Genomic DNA, 13,256 nt, shown 5'->3' with positions numbered 1-13,256 from the left:
ATACTATGACTGGTAGTGACATTGCGTGCATTGGTCACCAGTAAATCTGTACCTGGCATGATCTGTCCAGGGTCCACAAAGTTAGGTGTCACCATTGTGACACTTAATATACCAAAAGATATGCCAGAACTGAGATATTGATTTAACCTGAAGGTTTTGTTCATAAGTTAGAAAAACAGATTCCAACCTACGCTGTTGCTAGTTAATAGCAATTTATTCAATTATTTTCAAAAGGGAATTTTTAAACAATTTAATACATTTTTTACAACACTACACCAATATTTATACAGCACTCATTCACCTAGTCATCCATATCACAAGCATACAAAATCAGGCATCCATATGTACACAGAATTTCAGAATGATCACAAAAGAAAAATAACGACACAAAAATTAGAAAAGGAAAGACAAAGAAAACAAAGGCTGCTCACACAATATTCATCTGTGATATACCATATATCTATACATATATACAAAAATTGGGAATTAATCATAAACAACTTAGACGATGTCACACATTGTATATACACATGTTCAGGGTATCGGAATTCACAGTTGTTTGAATTTTCAGTTTAGAGGGAGCAGCACTCTGCAAGGGGCCTACGCGTTTCGAGTCCTATACAATGAAGGGACTCTCATCAGGGCCGGGGAAGTTTATCTAGAAAGAAAAATGAAATATCTTCAATGTCAAGACCACTATCGGGAAAATATAAGCAATGGAACCCATTCTCTCACTCAGCTTACCCTACTGGTCTGCAAGGCCACTTCACAGGTGTAGGACGCTGGGATGCAGGCAGTCGCGCTCACTGGGGGGTGACGAAGTTAAACTGGGGGGTGAAGGGCAACTGTTAGCCTGGATGCAGAGCAAGTGGCTTAAAATATGCTCTCGGATTGGCAGGTTCTTACCTTATTTATTCCAACGGACCGGGTAGGTATTTTCAAGAATGGAGAACCCTAGGTAAAGACCAGCGAGGTGGGAAGTACCTGGGGGAGGTAAAAGGGCGAAGCATGAGGAATTGAAACGCCGCCTGGGAGGTTTGGAGTACCTATCTAGGTAAATGTGAAACTCCTACCTCTATCGGTGGGGCTTGGTGCTCACTCAGCACGGCGTCCCACTTGAATTAGGACGGATGCTGGAAAGTTTTCTATGAACTCCTGGGAAAGAGTTGAGAAAGTGTGATTCACCAAGGTGCTTGAGCATGGGGGTGTAACAGGTAGAAAGCTACTTCTCCTGGCGGGGGAAGAAATTGACAAACCTGAGGGGGTTGGTGTCCTCGTATCGGTCGGCGTCTCCGGAGCGCTGATCCTTTGCGCATGCGCAGTGGATAGCGGAATCCGAAGGAGGAGCCGTTAATGTAGCGAGGTCCGGGAGGGGCGCTACTCTATGGCGCATGAGCGCAATTGCTGGCAAGTGTACCAGGAACGCTACTCTCTGGCGCTGGTGCGCTAGGAAGGACAATTGAGGGGAGGATGCGAAGGCAGAGTCGGAGCTACGACGTGTGCAACCCAGTTTCTAAGGACAGCTTAATTCTGTTGGAGAACGGTGGCATCGAACAGGCGGGCAGGGGGGCCTGTGGGGGACAGCGGGATGCCAGGGACATCAGAGTTTATATAGTTCTGATAGTTCATTAAGGCCAGTCACGGCCGTGTTGAACTTCACAATTAAGAGTGCTTCCCTTTTGGAGAGTCTGGCATCCCAGTCACCTCCTCTGGGGTCGCGCTCAACCTTGGAAATTATAGTCCATTGCAGGTCCTTGATCTGGTGACCCAGTCTGTTCCAGTGATTAACCAATGGAGCTGTTTCGACCCGATTTTTTAATCTGGATTTGTGTTGGGAAATCCTTTGTCTTGCCTCTTGGTTGGTTTTCCCTATATACAGGAGTCCACAGGGGCACAGGATTCCATAGACTACGTATTTAGATTTACAATTGCTGTGGGTTTCGTGTTTCCATGAAATGCCTCTGTGCTGGAACAGAGATCCCTCTATCGTGGATTCGCAGCATACACAGGTGCCACATTTGTGGTGCCCTGTGATCGGATTGAGTCCCATCATTTGTCTGATGGTGGGGGGGGTTTGTTTGGGGGTGGCTGCTCTTACCACAAAATTAGCAATGCTTTTATCTTTTTTAAAAGCAAACAGGGGGGGTTCCCTTAGGCATTCCTCGAGGTTTTTTACGAGGTGCCAGTTCTGATTTATCACCTTCTTTAACTGGTTGGCGTTGGGACAGAACGTGGTCACACACACTTGGCGTTGAAGTTTTGGCTTAATGCGTCTCTCCAAAAGGGTCTCCCTCGGAGTCCACCTCGCTCTTTTCATACAATTTGAAACCAGTTTTCTGGGATAACCACGATCACATAGCTTGGTCACTAGGTTACTTGCATGGTGTTTGTAATCCTCATTGCGGGCGCAGTTCCTTCGGATCCGAAGGAACTGCCCCAGAGGTAGGTTCTCCCGTAGACTCCTTGGGTGATTGCTCGAAAACAGGAGGGCTTTATTCCTATCTGTTGGCTTCACAAAGAGCGATGTGGATAATTTTCCTTCATTGGGAAAGACCTCAACGTCCAAAAAAGCTATTTTTTCTCTGGACGAAGATATGCTGAATTTTATATCCCTTGTGCGTGCGTTCAGCCAGTTGTAAAAGCTATCAAGTTCTGTCTCAGTGCCCTTCCATACCATAAAAACATCGTCAATGAAGCGTAGCCACGCTCCAATGAGATCCTTAAAGGGGTTGTTGTTATAAATGAAAGTGTCCTCGTAGAGGGCCATAAAAAGAATAGCCAATTCAGGGGCAAAGGGGCTTCGCCCTTTTACCTCCCCCAGGTACTTCCCACCTCGCTGGTCTTTACCTAGGGTTCTCCATTCTTGAAAATACCTACCCGGTCCGTTGGAATAAATAAGGTAAGAACCTGCCAATCCGAGAGCATATTTTAAGCCACTTGCTCTGCATCCAGGCTAACAGTTGCCCTTCACCCCCCAGTTTAACTTCGTCACCCCCCAGTGAGCGCGACTGCCTGCATCCCAGCGTCCTACACCTGTGAAGTGGCCTTGCAGACCAGTAGGGTAAGCTGAGTGAGAGAATGGGTTCCATTGCTTATATTTTCCCGATAGTGGTCTTGACATTGAAGATATTTCATTTTTCTTTCTAGATAAACTTCCCCGGCCCTGATGAGAGTCCCTTCATTGTATAGGACTCGAAACGCGTAGGCCCCTTGCAGAGTGCTGCTCCCTCTAAACTGAAAATTCAAACAACTGTGAATTCCGATACCCTGAACATGTGTATATACAATGTGTGACATCGTCTAAGTTGTTTATGATTAATTCCCAATTTTTGTATATATGTATAGATATATGGTATATCACAGATGAATATTGTGTGAGCAGCCTTTGTTTTCTTTGTCTTTCCTTTTCTAATTTTTGTGTCGTTATTTTTCTTTTGTGATCATTCTGAAATTCTGTGTACATATGGATGCCTGATTTTGTATGCTTGTGATATGGATGACTAGGTGAATGAGTGCTGTATAAATATTGGTGTAGTGTTGTAAAAAATGTATTAAATTGTTTAAAAATTCCCTTTTGAAAATAATTGAATAAATTGCTATTAACTAGCAACAGCGTAGGTTGGAATCTGTTTTTCTAACTTATGAACAAAACCTTCAGGTTAAATCAATATCTCAGTTCTGGCATATCTTTTGGTATATTACGTTTAAATGCTCAGCCTAACTGATGTAGAGCAAACTCTCCGTTGTTTTTTGAGACCATTGTGACACTGGCACAAGTGTCCCTATAGGCCTGAGCCATTTTGCCATTGATAAAAGGTCTGTCTGTATTTGCCCAAAGTATTGGGACTGACATCAGGGGATATATCCACATCCCCTGTACAGACAAGGACAGCCTGAGTGAGTGTGCCAACTAAGTTGTCATACCCCTCAGAACCCAAGGTTAACCCAACTAAACCCTTGGGAGGTGCACTACTACTGCTGGCTGTACTAGGGGGCACAGGTGCTTTGGGGGCTGCAGTAGTAGGAGTCTGCCCTCCTTTCTTGGTGCACTCACTAAACCAGTGAGTTTTACTTTTACAATACTGGCACCACCTTTTTGACTGGCCTTCTTGATTCTTCTTTTTCTGGGAAGCCTGACCCCCACCCTCTTTGGGTTGTTGGGGACCTGTCGAAGACTTCTGGTCATTTTGTTCACCTTTAGAATCTTTACCCTTCTGGTCTGCTTTCTTCTGACCACCCTGGTTCTGGCCCTGGTTTTGCTTAACTCTTGTTCTGACCCATCTGTCTGCCTTCTTTCCCAATTCTTGGGGAGAGGTCAGATCTGAGTCAACAAGATGCTGATGCAACAACTGGTTCTGACAATTGTTTAAAATCTGTTCCCTCATGATCAGATTATACAATCCGGTGTAATCAGTAACCTTACTGCCCAGCAACCAGCCCTCCAAAGCCTTAGTGGCACAATCTACAAAATCAGATCCTGAGACTGAGTTTTCTGGGTATCCCTGAACAGCAACCTGTACTGCTCAGTGGTTAGGCCAAATCCATCAATCAGTGTATTCTTCAGGACTTGGTAATTGTTAGCATCCTCAACTCTAGTAGTGAGGAGCTTATCTCTACCTTTACCTTCAAAGGAGAGCCACAAGATAGCTGCCCACTGACTCTGGGGGGCAAACTGTACAGTGCAGGCCCTCTCCAAAGCAGTAATCCATTTGTGGATATCATCCCCTTGTTTAAAGGGGGGCACTATCTTACTCAGGTGTCTAGTGTCTAAACTCCTGTTTTCCCTTGGGAGAATGCTGCCACCAGTGGGATTTGTCCCACTCAATTCTTGCTCTCTAGCAAAGGCAAGTCTCTCTTTGGCCAGGGCAAGTTCTTCCCTTTCAATCCTCAGATTGACTGCCCTTACTTTGGCTTCATATACTCTCCTCTGAGGGGATGTCATCCCTCAGTGAGAAGAGGCCTGAGAGCCATTGGTTCGAATGGATCTGTTAGAGCCTCTTGATAGAGACCTAACTCGTCCATTCCCAATGTTAAGCTGGCCTGAGAGGGGCCCCAGGGATCTCCTAGTACCATTCTCGTGCCTGCTTAAGTTGTCCCTAGTTAGCTGGCTAACTACTTCTGGACCTTTGTCTGCCTCATCCTCAGATGGCTCTAGATCCTCATCCTCCTCTTCACCTTCTGCAGAGAGATGGATAAGGTCAGGGTCACCTAAGGTTCCCTCTAGGGGAGGCATGTTCCCATCTGGATGAGAAGGTTCTGTGTTACCAGCCCTCCTAGCATCATAAGTCTCTAAGAGACCAATCAGAAAAGGAATTGTAGGGTTAGAACCCTGTTTTAGCTTCCTGGAGGTACACACTTGTCTCATCTCCTGGAAGCTAAGAGCAGCATATCTGGAAGCGACCTGTGGAGGGTCCACTGACACAAGGGGAGACTCAGAGTTTCCTCCTTTGTCTGACATGCTGATTCTAGTGTGGTGTAAGTGATGCACCTACCTACACTATATGTTTGCCTACTGATCCCTTGCTAAGAGTTGTAGCCAAGGTGTGCTAAGCCTTGAGGAGCTACAACAGCTGGTTCAGTAGAACTCAGAGTATTCTAAGCTAAGTTATATGTACCTGAAGTACTTATGTGATCTTTCACAAGATATTCTTAGGATACGTGTGGTAAAACAACAGCAAGCTCAAATCCCAACCGCTGCTCACCAATGTGAGAAGTTGGCCTGATATATAATGTTCACTATTCTAGTGAGCACTTTGTATCAGTCCAAACAACCCTTATGGTGATTGGTTGTAAGTCAACCTTATAGACCAGCTATCCTAGTAGCGTGGATACGAGCAGTCTTCGGACTAAACTCTAGAGGGCGTGTTAAGCCAGCTGTTATACCATCACATATACCCCTTGAACACCAAGTGAAAGGAAACCACACAAGTGTTATGAAAATAAACAGTGTATTTATTTAGATCACAACAGCCCTGTACTCTTTATGAGGACAGGGTACTAAGCACACAACAAAACTCTTATGAAAATACTTCAAGTTGCACAACTTACACAAATGCCCGAGGGGCACGAAAAACCATATACTCTGAAAGTGGAATGCGAAATTACTAGCAGGTAAGTACTGTACTAATAGGCTTTGGAATCGCTAGGACTACGTTACTGAACCTTCAGATTACTAGTAGGAGGCCTAGGGGACTCGGGTGCAGTGTGCACTCTCACGCGGGATGCGGGGCAAAGTCTATGGGAGCTAGTAAAGACAAAGTTAGTGTTCTCGGGCGAACCCGATAAGGTAGATCGAAAACGACAGTGGATCCTGACCCTTGGATAGTGAGGCTATGCTGGGGCACCGAAATGCCGAAGTTACCTAGCCCAGGGGCTGCAGCTGCATAGGTCTCAAAAGACGTCGGGAATCCTTGTAGACGAACCAGGAGCCTGAAGAAAGAAGTTGCTGGCAGGCGACCAGTGAAGATTGTTCGAGTGATCCAAGCCTGGATCGAAGGTGGATGACACCTGAAAGCAGAGGGGACCAAGTTCGTGACTACTAGCCAGTAGTCAGGTGGCACCAGGAGGGCACCGGATGGTAGTCACCTCGACTAGGTGAGTGGGCGACGCTGGGCTCTGCAGTCTCACGGACCAGGAGGCGTTGTCGGCGACCAGGATGGAGGTGCGAGCTGTCCCACGATGGATGATGCCATCGACGTCGCTGGACCCAGGATTGGGGCAACAAGTCTTGGCAAATTCAAGCCCACGCGGTGGACCTAAAATGGCGTCTGGGGTGGACCAGGAGGGTCCGGGGTGCTCCTCTTTTGGAAGGGAGCAACGGCCAGTCTGGAGCAACCAGACCAGCAGCAGTGAAGTAGTGTGGCTCACTGGTTAGAGGCGGCAGACCCGAGAGCAGAGGACGGCCCGGGACCAGGGTTCGATTCCCGGCGCGGCAGGTTTCTGGACCAGGGTCAGCGGACTCGATAATTCTCTCGCCTCGGTGCCCACTCTGATCAGTGATCACACTCGGGAACTCTGGGCATTAGCTTGCCTCATCTTCACTAACGGCCCCACCAGACCGCCGGGGATGCCTGGTCTCACCCTGGAGATACCCATTAAGGGACCATCTCTCAGGGAAGCCAGGAAGGGTTTCGCAGCGGTCGAAGCGCCTTGGGACCCTACGGGTATGTAGTGCGCTATATAAATGCTAATACATACATTTACACATACAGTGATGTCGTCTGGCGTCGTTAAGAAGGCCACAAGCCAGCGGGCTAGTAGCCAAACAACGCGGCAAGCAGCAAAAAGCAGAAGGGCCCCACGCAGATCGTGGAGATGCTGGGAGGCTGGACTTCGGTGCTGAAGCTGCTCAGGGTCAGGGCTTCTCGGGCCCCAAAGCACTCACCAGAGGATCCCTTGGCGGTCGTGCTGGATAGAAGTTGTGCAGTTCTGATGATGGCCGGTCCCTCGAGGTCTCGTCGCACCTACGGTTCTCAGCTTAGCTGTAGAGGTCAGAGGTGCCAGGGAAGCCGGGTCTCGTCGTGCTGGTCGGTCGGATTCCTGAGGAAGGACGTGCAGCAAACCGCAGAGTTCTTAGGTGGTGCCTGCGGATGCAGGGTGACTACTCCTTAGCCACAAGGGAGAAATCTTGAGAAGAAGTCGAGAGTTCCTTTCGTAGAAAGTAGTTTCTTGATTCAAAGATGATCTAATCTGGAAGGGTCCCCGCTCCTGCCTTTATCCTAAAGAAAGGGGTGGGTACGTGACTAGGTCCTGCCCTAGGGGTGGGACCAGGAAGGGAGGTGGTTACACCCCTCTCCCATGCCGGACTTTCCCCAGGCCAGGGGCTGGTGTGCCCCTGGAACTGGTTCTAACCGGCAGATGCGTAGTGAGCACCGGGGTGCCACTTGCAGTCACCTTCCTGTAAAGCCCTGCCTACCCAGGATACACAAAACCCTGTCTGGGATGGTGCTAGCACCGCCCCTGACATGAAACCCTTTGTCCAAGCTCTCCTCGCTGGAAGGACTCCCAGCAGCAGGAGGTCAGACTCGTGTCTGTGGTGGCAGCATCCATTTTGTGGAGCTGAGGCTTCAGTTAACTTTAACCGGGGTTCACAGTTACATACATGTCATGTCCCTCTAGAAGGGTGGAATGCTAACCCCGTCGCCAGAATTGGCGAGGGGTTAGTATTCCAATTCGTATGACACCTTACACGACATGTTTTGATAAAGCAATACCAAAGATAGCATTTAACCGCGAGGATTATAATGCACTTAAGAGTATATGGTATGCGTCATCATGGAACAGCTATTAGGACTTGGTTCCGCAAGCTGCAGACAGGCTCAGCTCATGCCAGAGCACCATTTCACACGATTCCATGCACTCTGCCTTCAGGATTGTCAAGGCCTGCCATAGGAGTGACTGATAGGAATCTGTGTGTCCATTTTTAGGTCTCGCCTGTCGATGCGCATCGAGCAAGCGAGACTATGGGGGCTTATCCACTCTTTATCCAACTTGCAAGGAATTGTGGCGATTCCTTGCAGTGCCCGTGACTTTTAAGCTCAATGCGCATGGAGCTTAAAAGCGCGTGCACATAGATTCCCTCAGCCGCACTCCAGGCCCCTGCTGCTTTCACACCCCCTCCCCGCTCCGCCCCCTCCCCTGCCCGCCGTCTGTTCGCCGTCTGTTCCCTCAGCCGTCTGTACCTTGCCATGTCGCATGTAAATGTATTGGCATTTATATAGCGCACTACATACCCGTAGGGTCCCAAGGCGCTTCGACCGCTGCGAAACCCTTCCTGGCTTCCCTGAGAGATGGTCCCTTAATGGGTATCTCCAGGGTGTGACCAGGCATCCCCGGCGGTCTGGTGGGGCCGTTAGTGAAGATGAGGCAAGCTAATGCCCAGAGTTGCCGAGTGTGATCGCTGATCAGAGTGGGCACCGAGGCGAGAGAATTATCGAGTCCGCTGACCCTGGTCCAGAAACCTGCCGCGCCGGGAATCGAACCCTGGTCCCGGGCCGTCCTCTGCTCTCGGGTCTGCCGCCTCTAACCAGTGAGCCACACTACTTCACTTGCACTCGCATGCAATCGTTTCGTATTTTTGTACCACTTACTGCAAGATTTATGCCTTGTACTTTCAGGAAAGGAAATAAGTGCCACTGCGCTGCCGCCAGAGCTTCAGTAACAAGCACACAAGAAATGGAAGTGTGCTTTAACAGCGTGCGTTTGAAATGCGGCTTTATTTGTGTTCTTTACTAACAGGCACATGAGAAATGGAACTGTGCTTTAACAGCGTGCACTGCAAATCCTCCTTTATTGGTGTTTTCCTTAACCCACTGTCAGGAGAGTAAATAAGTGGCGTCTTTCTGGCGCCGTGCCTTCAGTAAGGAACGCGTGCACAGAGCATTGCCATGCAAAGGAATGGAAGTGTGCTTTCTTTTTTTTTTCTCTAACTTTCATAGCAGCATCTACAATTCGTCATACACAGTCTACCCGGTCATCGGCAATGTCCAGTAATTATTTTAATTCCCTTTTTTTACGACCTTTGTGGCCATCATCATCGCTGTCAATACCATATTGCTCCTAATTCTCCAGGCCCCACTCAAACAAAGCACCAAAGGCAAAAACACTAAAGCTAAACATGCAACCTAACACAAGAAATGGAAGTGTGCTTTAACAGCGTGCGTTTGAAATGCGGCTTTATTTGTGATCTTTACTAACAGGCACATGAGAAATGGAACTGTGCTTTAACAGCGTGCACTGCAAATCCTCCTTTATTGGTGTTTTCCTTAACCCACTGTCAGGAGAGTAAATAAGTGGCGTCTTTCTGGCGCCGTGCCTTCAGTAAGGAACGCGTGCACAGAGCATTGCCATGCAAAGGAATGGAAGTGTGCTTTCTTTTATTTTTCTCCAACTTTCATAGCAGCATCTACAATTCGTCATACGCAGTCTACCCGGTCATCGGCAATGTCCAGTAATTATTTTAAATCCCTTTTTTTTACGACCTTTGTGGCCATCATCATCGCTGTCAATACCATATTGCTCCTAATTCTCCAGGCCCCACTCAAACAAAGCACCAAAGGCAAAAACACTAAAGCTAAACATGCAACCTAAAATACTTTATCAGCGTCTTGTAGCAGTCAACACCATATTGCTTCTGATTCCTGTGGCCGCACTAAAGCAAAGCATCAAAGGCAAAAATATTAATTTTTAACATGCAACTAGTATACTTTATTAGCGTATTGTGTAAAGATTGCCTCATACATGGTGCACAAAAAGAGCACAATCGTATTTTACAGTTTTAAACAAACTACTCACGCATTGCATAAACAGCACAACCAGCATTTTGAAAAAAGGCCCTCAGTCTCAATTATCTGTGCAAGCAAAGGCACTCTATAATGAATGCCTTTCCAAGCAAATCACAAAAGGTGCGAACTTGCTGTACGACACAAAAAACCCAGGGCCAACGCTAAAACTTCCAAGGGGAAAAAACATCTGATAAAAATGTTCATTGTCTAACAGTGCGTTTCTAAATTCACCAACCATGATAAACCTCTCTCTATTCCTTTTCACTTGCATTACTTTTCAAAGTCTTCCGTAAACTTCTTCCATGCCCAACATCTTTCGCTTTTAAGATGTATCTCAGTTCCCAACAGTTAAAGCACACACCAAACGGCAGAACTCGCTGTACAGTACTATAACTACAGTGGCAGAGCCAAAAACGTACACAAGTACCAAAACATCCGGTTCAAGCACCTACTCTCCAATACCATACTCCCAAATACACGAACTTCTACAAAATCAACCCTCCATCTCTTTTAACATACAACTGCTATAAGACTCTTCTACATCCCCCCCTCCCTTGTACTCCATGTTCCTCTTCTAAAGTGTATCTCACTTTTTAACAACCTCATCTTTGTTGAGCCACCAACACTCTAGTACTCTAACTGCAAACTTCGAACGCCGACAAGCAACCCCCCCAATAGTGCCATGCTATCAACAACATGCTGCGCGAGCAAAGGCAGTGTAAGCTAACAACATCCCTCCATCCCTCATCTGCCCCTAAACCCCGTATTTCAGAACCCTCCTACAATTTATGCTAACTGTCCAAGGAGCAATGCCACACTGCCCCTGCCTCCCTGTCTACGCACATGCAGGACAGGATATATGCACGCGCGCTCGCACAACACCAACATTTTAAAATGCGCATTGGCGATCTCCTGTTGCCACCTCCCTCAACCCTCACTCACCCTCACTCAACCTCAACCCCTCACTCACCCTCACCCTCACTCACCCTCAACCCCTCACTCACCCTCACTCTCACTCACCCTCAACACCACACCCTCACTCACCCTCAACGCCTCACCCTAACTCACTCACCCTCAACAGCTCACAATGACTCACACTCACCCTCACACACCGTCACACACCCTCTGCATAACAACACCTCTCACACCCTCACTCACCCTCACACACACTCACCCAACGTCACACACCCGAAGCCTCACACCCCCTCACTCACACTCACCCTCACACCCCCTAACCCGCACACCGCCTAACACTCACACCCCCTAACGCTCACACCCCCTAACGCTCACACCCCCAACAATCACCCCCTAACCCTCACCCCCTCACTCACCCTCAACCCCTCACCCTCCACCCTCAACCTCTCACTCACCCTCAACACCTCAGCCTCACTCCCCCTCAACCCCTCACACTCACTCACCCTCAACTCCTCACCCTCAACCCCTCACCCTCAAACCTTCACCCTCAACCCCTCACTCACCCTCACAACTACTCCCCCTCACCCTCAACCCCTCACCCTCAAACCTTCACCCTCAACCCCTCACTCACCCTCACTCACCCTCACTCACCCTCAACCCCTCACCCTAACTCACCCTCAACACCTCACTCGCCCTCACTCACCCTCAACACCTCACCCTCAAACCCTCACCCACCCTCAACCCCTCACTCACCCTCAACCCCTCACCCTCACTCACCCTCAACCTCACACAGTGCAATAGGTCTCAGACCATTTCAGTTAGCGCTTTTAGAAATGTTTATGGCTTTTTTTATTTGTAATTCTTTAGCATTGGCTACAGGAAACAAAAATGCTAAACATTTACAAAAAAAAACCCATAAACAATTCTAAAAGCACTACCTCTAATGGTGCGAGACCTATTGCATTTCCAATGCTTGTTAGGGTTAGATATAGGTATACTATATCTAAAGCAAGGGGTGATTACACTACCTTGCCCCAGCTGTCGTGCAGCCAGTTGTGTCAGATTTAGATGGCCATCCAGGGGTGGCATAATACATGCTCCAGCCCCTGGTAGGCCCTGGGTACACCTATGCCCTGAGTTACAGGGTCTGATAAGGTGGCCCAGTTCCAATTGGATAATGCACCTAAGGTACACATGTCAATTTAGTGAGAGAACAGCTAGGCTGTGGGTCTGATTGGCAGGCCCACAGCCAGAGAAAGTCGTAAACCAGTGAAACAAAAGCAAAAAATCTGGGTGATCATAGGATTGCAGACCCTACTCTCCTACATCTTATATTCGTGGTCCAGGTACTCCTCTAATAAACTTCATTTGGAGAATCCAGGAGCCATTTTTAAATCAGTCACCTAATCCCACTTCTACTCACTTCACATTGGTCGCCCTCACATAAACCATCTAGCTGCACGACGGCAAAACCAAGACCTCTAGCAAAGAGTCCCCGCGGGGCCCGTTGGACAATGCAACACCAGCCCGAGGAGCTGCCCAATGATGAAGCATGACACCCCTCGGAATGTGTAAGGCCCTTGCTCTTTATCCTCATCCATGCTCATGACGGCCGAGTCACGGTGGGCGTGTGTGAACACCCCAGGTACTTATATAGAGGTTTCAATTATCTGCACTTACTAGCCTTTTATTGATATCTGTATTGTTGTCTCAAATTTTAATCAGGAGTGCCACCATGACCAGAAAGTGTTATGGGTAAAACCTGCATCAGAGCACCAGGCAATGAACCTAAAGGGGCGAACATGCCAGTACAAGCACGTTAACGTGCCTACTCTAAGTGACCTTGATGCCTTAATCCTAATCTCTGAACAAGGAATTTAATAAGGCCTTCTTTATAGGTATACCTTCTCTTTTCAAATCTGTGTTCCAAATTGTATGCAAAAATAGTCTGGGAGAAACGGACCAGTTCAATAAAATCCATCCTTGTTTTTAAAGTTTCCCCCCCAAAAAGTTTCATACTTTTTATTGGTCTATGTGCACTATTTATTTTATTCATCT

Source organism: Lissotriton vulgaris, chromosome 11 (genome assembly GCF_964263255.1).
Source record: "Lissotriton vulgaris chromosome 11, aLisVul1.2, whole genome shotgun sequence".
Taxonomy (NCBI): Eukaryota; Metazoa; Chordata; class Amphibia; order Caudata; family Salamandridae; genus Lissotriton; species Lissotriton vulgaris.
Note: the sequence above shows the minus strand (reverse complement) of the source record.